Raw genomic sequence first — 9,537 nt, 5'->3', positions numbered from 1 at the left:
GATGATTTATGTCACGCTTATTATGTGCCAGGTGCTGTTCTAAGAGCTCTGCAGCTCTTAACTCTCTGAGTCCTCAAAACCACGCTGTGAGGTAAGGTTATTATCCCCATTTTACAGGTGGAGAAATTGAGGCAGAGAGAGGTTGAGTGACTTGCCTAAGGCCACACAGCTAGCCTGTGACCAAACCGGGATTTGAACTCAGACCCCCAAGAACTCCAGAGTCCACAGTTCTAACCTCCACCATGCACCCTCAGGGACAACCATCCTGGCATTTCTTTCCTCCTGGGGCCAGCTTTGGGTTGCACTCCTGTCTTCCTTGGGAGGCAGCTCAGCGGGGAACAGGAGCAAAGCCTGGGCCCTGTCTGTGGTCCCTACTCCGGGTGCCGCTGGCAAGTCGCCCCCTGGCCTGGGCTGTTCTTCCCTCCCTGGGTTATGGGGGCGTTCCTGCCCAGGGCATGGTGACATCGGGGCAGGTCCTTGCTGCCGTGCTGACCACACACCCCCTTACACACGTGCACATGTACACACCTATGCACGCACATACAGCCTCGAGTGCACACCTCTCCCATACACCCTCACCTACTTGCACGCACACAATCTCTCTCATACACACCCTCATACATCCATGTGCACACACATAATCATGAGGGTCACCCCTCTTGCACTCACACACACACCCTCACACACTTGTGGGCACACATCCTCACACTCACCCTTCCTCACATGGGTGCACACTCGCACACACACACGTGCTGCAGGAAGGCCTGTCATGGCCTCTGTGGCCCCAGCACTGAGTCATTCCACACCCACACGGTGGCGTTTCTTTCATGGAAGCTGACGCCTGGCTTTTCTTTCACCGAGATCTTCTCACTCAATTTCTCTGTCTCACTTCTCATTCTGACTGGGGAGGACTTTTTCAATCTCTCTTGTGGTTTTGGCAGTGCTGGCGCTATAGCTCAAACCCCACACCTCCCGGGCCACCTCCTGCCTCTGCAAGGTGTCCACTCTCGGGGGACAGGCCCAGGAAGGCCCTGCTCGTCAGCCCTGCCACTGTCCAGCCATTTGGGAGATGGAAGGTAGAGAAGAAGGAGGTGTGAGGATGAGAAGTGATGTCAGCATGGGGGCTGGGGTTGTGGACAGACCCCAAGAGCACAGCTGGGAGTTTCTGTGAGCCATTTGAGAGGTGTTTGGGCAAAGAGAATCCCCACGTCATAGCTAGGGCCCCGTCAGGGGACTCGGGGTCACCAGCTGATCACAGAGCTTTCCCTGGGGTGCTGACACCTGCCGGCCCCAGATGTGCTGCCCCTCTTCCAGCTGTCACGCCTGGGGGGCTCCAGGCTGGCATTCCACCCACTTCCTTTGCCATGGCTAGTGGAGTAACCCCGGGCAGGGCACCCCGTGCCCTCATGTACTCAGAGCTCTTAAGGATGGGAAGTCTAGAAGGATCCCTGGGAGAAAGCAGCCTCTTCCTGCTTCCAGACTTTTCAGACCCCAAACCCCAAGACTCCCTCTTCCTTTGCAGGTTATTTTGGAGCTGGGGGGAGGGGCACGGAGAAGCGTGTCATTCAGTGGAGTAGCAGGAAATTGTGCTTTTGTTCCTTTTTCTGATGTGATGTTGGACAGCTCACCTCCCAACTCCACTTCACGTTTATAAATTGGCTATCACAGTGCGTCCCTGGGTGCGGGGGAGGATGCACGAGCTCGCGCAGACGAGGGTTGCTGTCAGCTGAGCTGTGTTCCCCCAAATCCGGACGGCGAAGTCCTAACCCTAACGTGACTGTGTTTGGGGACAGGCTGTAAAGTCACACTTGCCCGGCACCAGCCACACGCGCGGTCTTAACCAAGTGTCCTCCTGGCCCCTTCTGGGCAGGACGCCAACCACCCGGTACCGTAACTATTTCTCTCAAAGCACGGAACAATCTGAGGGAACGCGGAGCCCTTCTACGTGAGCCACTGATCCCCGGGATGCTGGCCACGCCAGGACAGTCCCTCTTGACAAGCGCGTAGCCTTTGTTCCCCGCATACATAAGCAACCCCCGCCCCGTCCACGGCAGCAGGTGCAGGGGCTCAGCTGTGCCCGCTGGCCGCTCCTGGACACCCCCGGGAGCAGGGGTGGCAGGTTTGGTGGCAAACCTTACCTCTCGCCTGCCATCTTTGGGTGTTTTTTGGTCTCTCTGCAACCTACCCTGCGCGGCTGGAGCAGCCGGGTGTGCAGCCAGACACAGGCCCTTTGAGGAGGCAATAAGGTTACATGAGGCCAGGAGAGTGGGCCCAAATCCAACAGGACTGGTGTCCTTGAGAGAAGAGGAAAGGACCCCAGGGAGGCGCACACCCGGAGGAGAGGCCATGCAAGGATGCAGCGCGAAGGCAGCCACCTGCACGCCAAGGGAACAGAAGCTAAACCTCAGGGGACGCTCAGCCTGCCGGCACCTTGACCCTGGACTGCCCACCTCCAGACCTGTGGGACAAGAAACTCCCGTTCTTTAGGCCCCAGTCTGCGCCATCTTGTCACAGCGGTGATAGAAACGCAAACTTGGGCTCAGAGAGCCATCGCTGGCTGTGCGCTGTCAGTCACCGAGTCACCGTCGGGAGATCCTTCGCCCTCCTGTTTCACACGTCTCAGGTCAGCTTTTGTCCTGGACGATCTCCTCAAGGATGTTTGCACAGGAAACAGCCTTAGGAGCTGGAGGTGCTGTCTCCCTATGCGTCAGAGAACAGGCCTATTTACCATCTCTCCCCCGCCACGGAGACCTGCTTCCTTTCCAGGGTGACAGACATGGTGTCTTCTTGGGGCAAAGGTTGAGCAGGTTGCCCTGTGAGGTTGGGGGTCTCCTGAACTGTGACTCAGCTGTGTTCGCCAGGGCCCCTGCGTGTCACCATCGGGGCGCCTGGAGCAGTAAACCATTTCCATCCCTCTGGGCTCCTGTCTCCTTAGCCACTGAGCCTACAGAAGTGTGGCAGCCACGCTGTCTGCTTGGCGATTACTATTATCGTCAGCTCAGGACGGCTCTATTCACAAATTCAGCACAGATCATTTGTGCCAAGCCCTGGGGACTAAGGCCCTGAAGAAACTAGACAGAACGGCCTTCCAGCAGGGGTCCTGAGACTCCAGGGGCAAGTGGGACCTGGGGGCCCACAGGGAGAACGGCAGCCTCGTCTGTCGTGCGACCGGGCCCTGACCAGCGGCCACCTGTCTGGAATAGCTCCCCGTCCCTGTAGTAGCCCACAGTGAGTGCTTGACAGCTTCCTGTGTACCCAGCACCGTGCTAAGGTTTATCACCTTCTTTAATCTTCGCACAACCCTGTGAAGTGGGTGAAACAGAGGCCCAGAGAGGTTAACCAGCTTGCTCCAAGTTGCTCAGCAGTGACAGAGGTCAGATTTGAACCCACCTTGGTCAGACTTTTCCACATGCTTTTTTTTCTTTTTAGCAACCCCTGGATACCTCCAGTTACATTTTATTAGTACAAGGCTCTTCTTTTTTAAAAATTGGAAGCACCAATCACACGAAAAAGGCTTTCTGCGTGCTGTTTATTTTTATCTGAGGCCTGGGGAGCGATGAGGACCAGCTGCTAAGCAGAGGCTGCCCGGCCACCTGGGCTTTTGCAGGGGTGAGCTCCTGGCTGGGGCCCCGGGGGCTGAGCTCAGCCGGACCTGGTCATTCTGAAATCAGGGGCCCCTCCCGGGAGGGATGCAGGCCGGGGGGAGCTGCAAGACAGGCTCAGAATCGGGGCTTGAGATGACTCATCTGTGGCTATTTATTACCCATCTCCATTTCTCAGTCTGATTGGGCTGCTCGAGGGCCAGGCCTCCTTCCTCCTGGGTGCTGAGTAAGCAGCCGGACGGCTCTGCCCACCGCGGGGCCTACTCTGGAGCTCTCCTCGCCCTCAGCAATGCTCGGGCCCCTGGGGGCCGCTGGAACTTCCCCCCAGCTGCCCTCATCAAGGCTTCCCAGCAGCCGGTTCTCATCCTTTTACCCCGGTCTGCTCTTCCACTGGGTCTCAGCTTAAATGTCGCCTCCTCAGGGAAGCCCTCTCTGACCACCACGCCCACTCTCTCACACTCTGGCTATGTGGCCCTCGCCATGTGCTTTGCAGCCCCTGCCCTCCCTCCTAATGGCCACCAATGGGAGATTAATTAATCACCCCATCCTCCCATCCCAGCTGAAGGCAAGTCCATCCCTCCATTTCCCAGGCCCAAGCCCTTGAGTCATCGTAGGCGCCTCTGTCAGCAAATCCCGTGGGTTCTACCTTCAAAGTTCACCCAGAGTCTGGCCCCTTCTCATCTCCCACACTGCTCCCTCCTGGTCCCAGCCTCAATCACCTCTCCCCTGAATTCTGTAGTCAGCTTCCTACCAGTCCCCCTGCTGCCATCTCTCCCCCTACCCCCAAGCCATCTATTTTCAATGCAGCAGCCAGCATGATCCTGGAAAAACCCGGGTCGGGTCGTGCTTCTCCTCTGCTCTTAGCTCTCGAGTGGCCCCCATTTCATTCAGGGTAAAAGCCAAAGCCCTTACAGTGACCACAGGCCCCGCATGACCCTCCATCCTCCTCCGACCTGAGCCCTGCCAGCCGTCCAGGCTGACTTACTCCCCCCTCAGGGCCTTTGCACTGGCTGTTCTGTGCTCCCCTCTCTGTCTGCCGGGCTCCCTCACTCCCCCTCTTTCTTCATGTTTTGCTCAAAAGTCACTTTCTCTGTGAGGCCTCTCCTGATCATTTTATTTAAATTTGTACCCCTCCACCCAGCACACCCCACCTCCCTTCTCTTGCCCTGTTTTCCTCTCTCGCACCTCTCCCTTTCTAACACATGCTCTACTTCACTCGCTTATTTTATTTGTCATCTGCCTTCCCCTCACCAGAATGGAAACTCTTCAAAGGCAGGGATTTTTGACTCTTGGGTCCACTGATCCCCAGCACCTAGCCGGAACCTGGTACCCGCACACCTGTAGTAACTGTTTGTTGAATGAATGAACGAATAACCGTTCCCGTCGCTCACTCCTCAAACAGGTGGAGGTGTGTTTCTCTTATCCGAGCATCCTTGTTCCTCCGCATGAGATGTGCAGTATGGGTAGGTCCCACGGGAAGCAGGCCTGGCGGAGTTCCAGGTCTCGGTGGGTACCCAGCGCTCCTTGACATGGCATGCCAGCCTGGATGGCCATGGGTTGGCCCCTGGAGCTCAGAAAGGAAGGGGCTTCAGGGCTGGGAACACAGTGGTGGCCATGGGTACCTGTAGGTGCCTGCAGTTTCTTGGCTCCTACAGAGCTGGAAGGCCATGGCTCACAAAGGCTCCTGGTCCTTGTGCAGGGTCCCCCCCCAGGCCAGGGCAGTGGCTGCTCTGTCTGCTACCAAGGACCAGAGTGGGATGCCAGCAAGTGACCGGACTTCAGGCCTCAAGGAAACACAAGGACAGGCTGCTGCTTCTGGGACCTTGCAGCCAACTAGTGAGCATTTGAAATGCAAGTGTCAGCCCCCAGCACCAAGCCTCCCAGGAGTGGAGCACAGGGCAGCCAACACCCCCGTTTCTTATCCTTGCCCAGGCGTTTATTTCCCCGGTATCTCTGGCCAGCCAACAGGGCCGTTTCCAGGCAGTGGTGGATAAGCTGCCCTGGGTGTTTGGGCTGGCAGGTGCTGGGCTGGGTGGTGTGAGTGTGCTGGCACAGACGTGTGTGTGCGTGCATTCGTGCATGCAGCATTTAAATGGGCCAACTGCCCCCCGACCCCTGACATTCCACAGTCTTACAGGCCCAGCCAGGCCGACCCTCTGGCTCCCTGCCGCCTCCCTTGCCAGGCTCTGAAACTCTGGGCTGAAGCCTTTGCTCTCCTGGAGAAGGCGGATGATCTGAAGCAGCCAATCAGCCTGATAAAGCCGGTGGTGGCAAAGGGGCTGGGTGGGGGCTCAGAAGCCTGGGGCGGGGGGGGGGGGGGGGGGGGGGCGGCGGGGGCTGTCCTCGCACTAACTTGCTGGATGACTTTGGCCTCAGGGTCAGTATAAACTGGCTGAGGAGGGGACTCGTGGGGTGAGGCGGGGACTCATGCTCCCCAGATGCCCCTCAGCTCTCACACCCTGGGCCAGCTTCTAATGCAAACCAGAAGCTGGCTAACAAGAGTAGCCGGGGTTGTGGATGATAACTGCTGGCTTTTTCTTAGCCCGGACCACGGTCCCAGCTCCAGTGGGGACCCCATGAGTCTCCAGACCTAGCTGAGGCCCAAGTTGGGGCCATGCCATAGTTTCCCCAGATCTCCAGGATTGCATGCCTGGAGAGCCCCAGGCCCCACCAGGCCTCAAGGCCTCATGGCTCCTACTTGGAGGGAGGGAAGGTCCGGGGGCAGGGCTGACCCACCCCTAGCAGCTTGGAGGGACCCGGAGGAAAAACCCCAGAAGGATTTTCTGAATGAACTCCACACACCTATGGGCAGCACCTGCTGGGAGCAGGGTCCCTCCTGGCTGGGAGCATGGCCCCCCTCCTGCCTGTGATGACAGCGTGGATGATGAAGCGGACACGAGGGCAGCGGCTCTGCTCGGGGCCTCACTTTCAGAACAGGGTCTGCCCTTCTCAGCCTCCACACCTGCCCCTGGAGGTCCGTGGGAGACAGAGCTGATGTGCACTGTGCCTCCCAGGGCCCTGGCCTCGTCACTCAGTCGTCCAGAAGACATGCAGGAAGCCCAGCCCTGCTCGCATCAGTGGAGGGACAGTCCTGCTCCCGTGGGTTCCCTCCCACAGGGAAAGTCGGGCTACTGGCAAATTAATAGTTTCAGATGGTGGCCTGATGGGTCCTTTGAAGAGCACAAACAGGACGAGGTGACAGAGTGGCGACATCTGCATGGTGGTCAGGGAAGGCCTCTCTGAGGAGGTGTCATGCAAGCCAAGACCTGAAGGGTGAGAAGGGGCAGCATTGATAAGTTTGTGTTTGTGCAGCTTTACTGAGGAGTGATTGACATGTGATAGACTCCACCTACGGAAGGTGTGCAATCTGATAAGTTTGGGCACACATGCGCATCCATCACCACGACCAGGACAATGAACACAGCCGTCACCCCAAAAGTCCCCTCGCAGGGGCAGCATTTGAGGAGCTGGGGAAATAGGGTTTCAGGCAGAGGGACTGGCCTGTGCAGAGGCCCTGTGGCAGGGACAAGCTTGGTGGCCTCAGGAGCAGAAAGGAGGCCAGTGGGGAGTGGGGCAGGGGACAAGGTGGTGAGGGCAGGAGCCCCACCTGGGGGCCTTTTTGGCCGAGGCAAGAAGCTCGGGTCTGAATCTAAGGAGCTTCCTCGACACACTCTTGACGGGGAACGAGCAGCCACGTTGCACTCGGCCATCAGACCCTCGGGCCCTGTGCCTCATGGAGGCTCTTCTGAGAAACCAGCCCGTGTGGGGCGGTGACACCCGCTAATGACTTAGTAAGTAAGTGGTTTCCCTCAGAAATGATTTACATTTTAACTGGGGCCTTCAATATCTCAACCCCTCTGGGTTGTAGTGAGTAACGGTGGAATCTCAGGCAGAGGGGCCTGGTGGATGGAGACTCAATCAGTCTCTCCTCGGGGCTCTAAGTTCTCAGCCTTCAGGAAAGAGAAGCTGGCTGCTGCTGCTTCTTCTATTTTTTTTTTTTGCTGAAGAAGATTCGCCCTGAGCTAACATCTGTTGCCAATCTTCCTGTTTCTGTATGTGGGCCACCACCACAGCATGGCCACTGACAGACAAGTGGTGTAGGTCCACGCCCAGGAACTAAACCCTGGCCACTGAAGCGGAGTGCATCGAACTTAACCACTAGGGCCGGCCTGGAAGCTGGCTTCTTGAACGTTCTGAGTTGTAAGTCATGATCTGAGGACAAGCGCCTCTGGCCCCCTCAAATCCTCCAGGGCTGGTCCTTGGGAGCCTCCCCTGGCCTGACTGCCCGAGACCCGGCCCACATGGGGAGGGAGGGAGGGATGACAGGAACACAAAACCAATCCCTTGGAGCATATTCCTTCACAACAAACAGCTCTGAGAGCCGAGAGTAGGTTCCAGGCGACCAGGGGTGTGGGCTGCCCCTTGGCCTCAGGACAGCAGGACTTGGGGACACAAGTGACAGCAAAGGCAACCACCACCCTCAAGGGAGCGGCTCACCCTCAAATCACAAACTCAGGCTTGAATCGTGGCTGCAGAACTTGCTAACTGGGTGGCTTGGGCGTGCAACTTCCCTGAGCGCCCATTTTCCCATGGGCTTTTAAAAAAATCACCAGTTTGCGGGCCTAGTGTACCAGGGGCCCTGTAAACACTGTGAGTCACTCATTCTGCATTTTCACTGGATGCCTACCTTGTGCGGGCACTGAATGCGACATGCAAAATCCCTGCCCTGGGCACATTCTTTTCCTCCCAAGAAGCTGACAGACCCTGGCCTTGATTTTTGCATCTGTAGGATGGGGACAGTGCTCCTTGGAAGGGAGTGAGGCTCCTGGGGACAGAAACGGCGCTGTGGGGAGGGACCCTCTCCTTCCTGAGGGGCTGCCCCAGGCCCTCCTGTCGGGCCGCACGATGGGGACCTCCCGGCACGGCACGCCCCTGGGCACCCTCACAGCCACCATCGGTTGCTTCTGTTTCCTTTTTGCACCCAATGCCTCGGATTCCGTGATTAATACTGGACCAGGCTTGGTTTCCTGCGTCTAAATGACTCACCCCATTCACAACGGCCCTGCTGAGCAGGAAGGTCTCGGGGAGACGGGGACTCCGTGGCAGGGAGTTTCGGCCCACGGGGTCATCCCCACCATGCTGTAGGCCTTGGCCAAGTCTCTTCCCCTCTCTGCTCTTAGCTTCCTCCTCCATCTCTCTGGAAGGTGGAAGGAAATGTCAGACACTGGAAAGAACAGCGGGAACTCCTCCCGGCTACCAGTCCCAGGAGCTCATGAGGATTAACAGCCTCCTGGGGCTCGGGCTGTGAGAGCAGGGCATCCCCATGGTGCAGCTACACTAACCTGTTTAATCCTCGATATCACCCTTCACAGTAGATATCATCGCTCCATTGTTATGGATGAAGAAATTGAGGCTCAGAGAGGGTGAGTAACTTGCTTAAAGCCACACAGCTACTAAGTGGCAGAGACAGGATTTGACCCGGGATGTCTGGTTCTAGGGTCTATGTCAGCTTAGAAGATGGAGCAGGAAGTGTCCGGCAGAAGCCCCAGGCCCAGATGGGACCCAGGCTTCCTATCCCCCTCACTCTCTCTGGAGCCTCAGAACAAGGGGACTTTTAAGCAGATCATTGAATCCCAGCCCCTCATTGTACAAACAAAGGTGCAGAGGCTGGGAGAGGGGAAGTCACGCGGCTAGATGCAGACCTGAGCTCGAAACTGGGCTCCCGACCCTCTGCCTAGCTTCCCACGCCTCGAGCTGCCACCTATCAAGTTGGAGCCAAGACTGAGCCCAGACCTGGGTGCCAGAGGTCCGGGGAAGCATTCCTCCGGCAGCTGTGTGCCCAGGAAGATGGCCTGTGCTGAGGCACTGGAGATGGCCACCTGTCTAGCAAAACCAGAGGGGCCAGGAAAGACCTCTGACCCCCAAGGTTCTCACC

Source organism: Equus przewalskii, chromosome 2 (assembly GCF_037783145.1).
Source record: "Equus przewalskii isolate Varuska chromosome 2, EquPr2, whole genome shotgun sequence".
In the NCBI taxonomy this organism is placed as follows: Eukaryota; Metazoa; Chordata; class Mammalia; order Perissodactyla; family Equidae; genus Equus; species Equus przewalskii.
The sequence above is the reverse complement of the archived record's forward strand: the minus strand, read 5'-3'. Positions refer to the sequence as shown.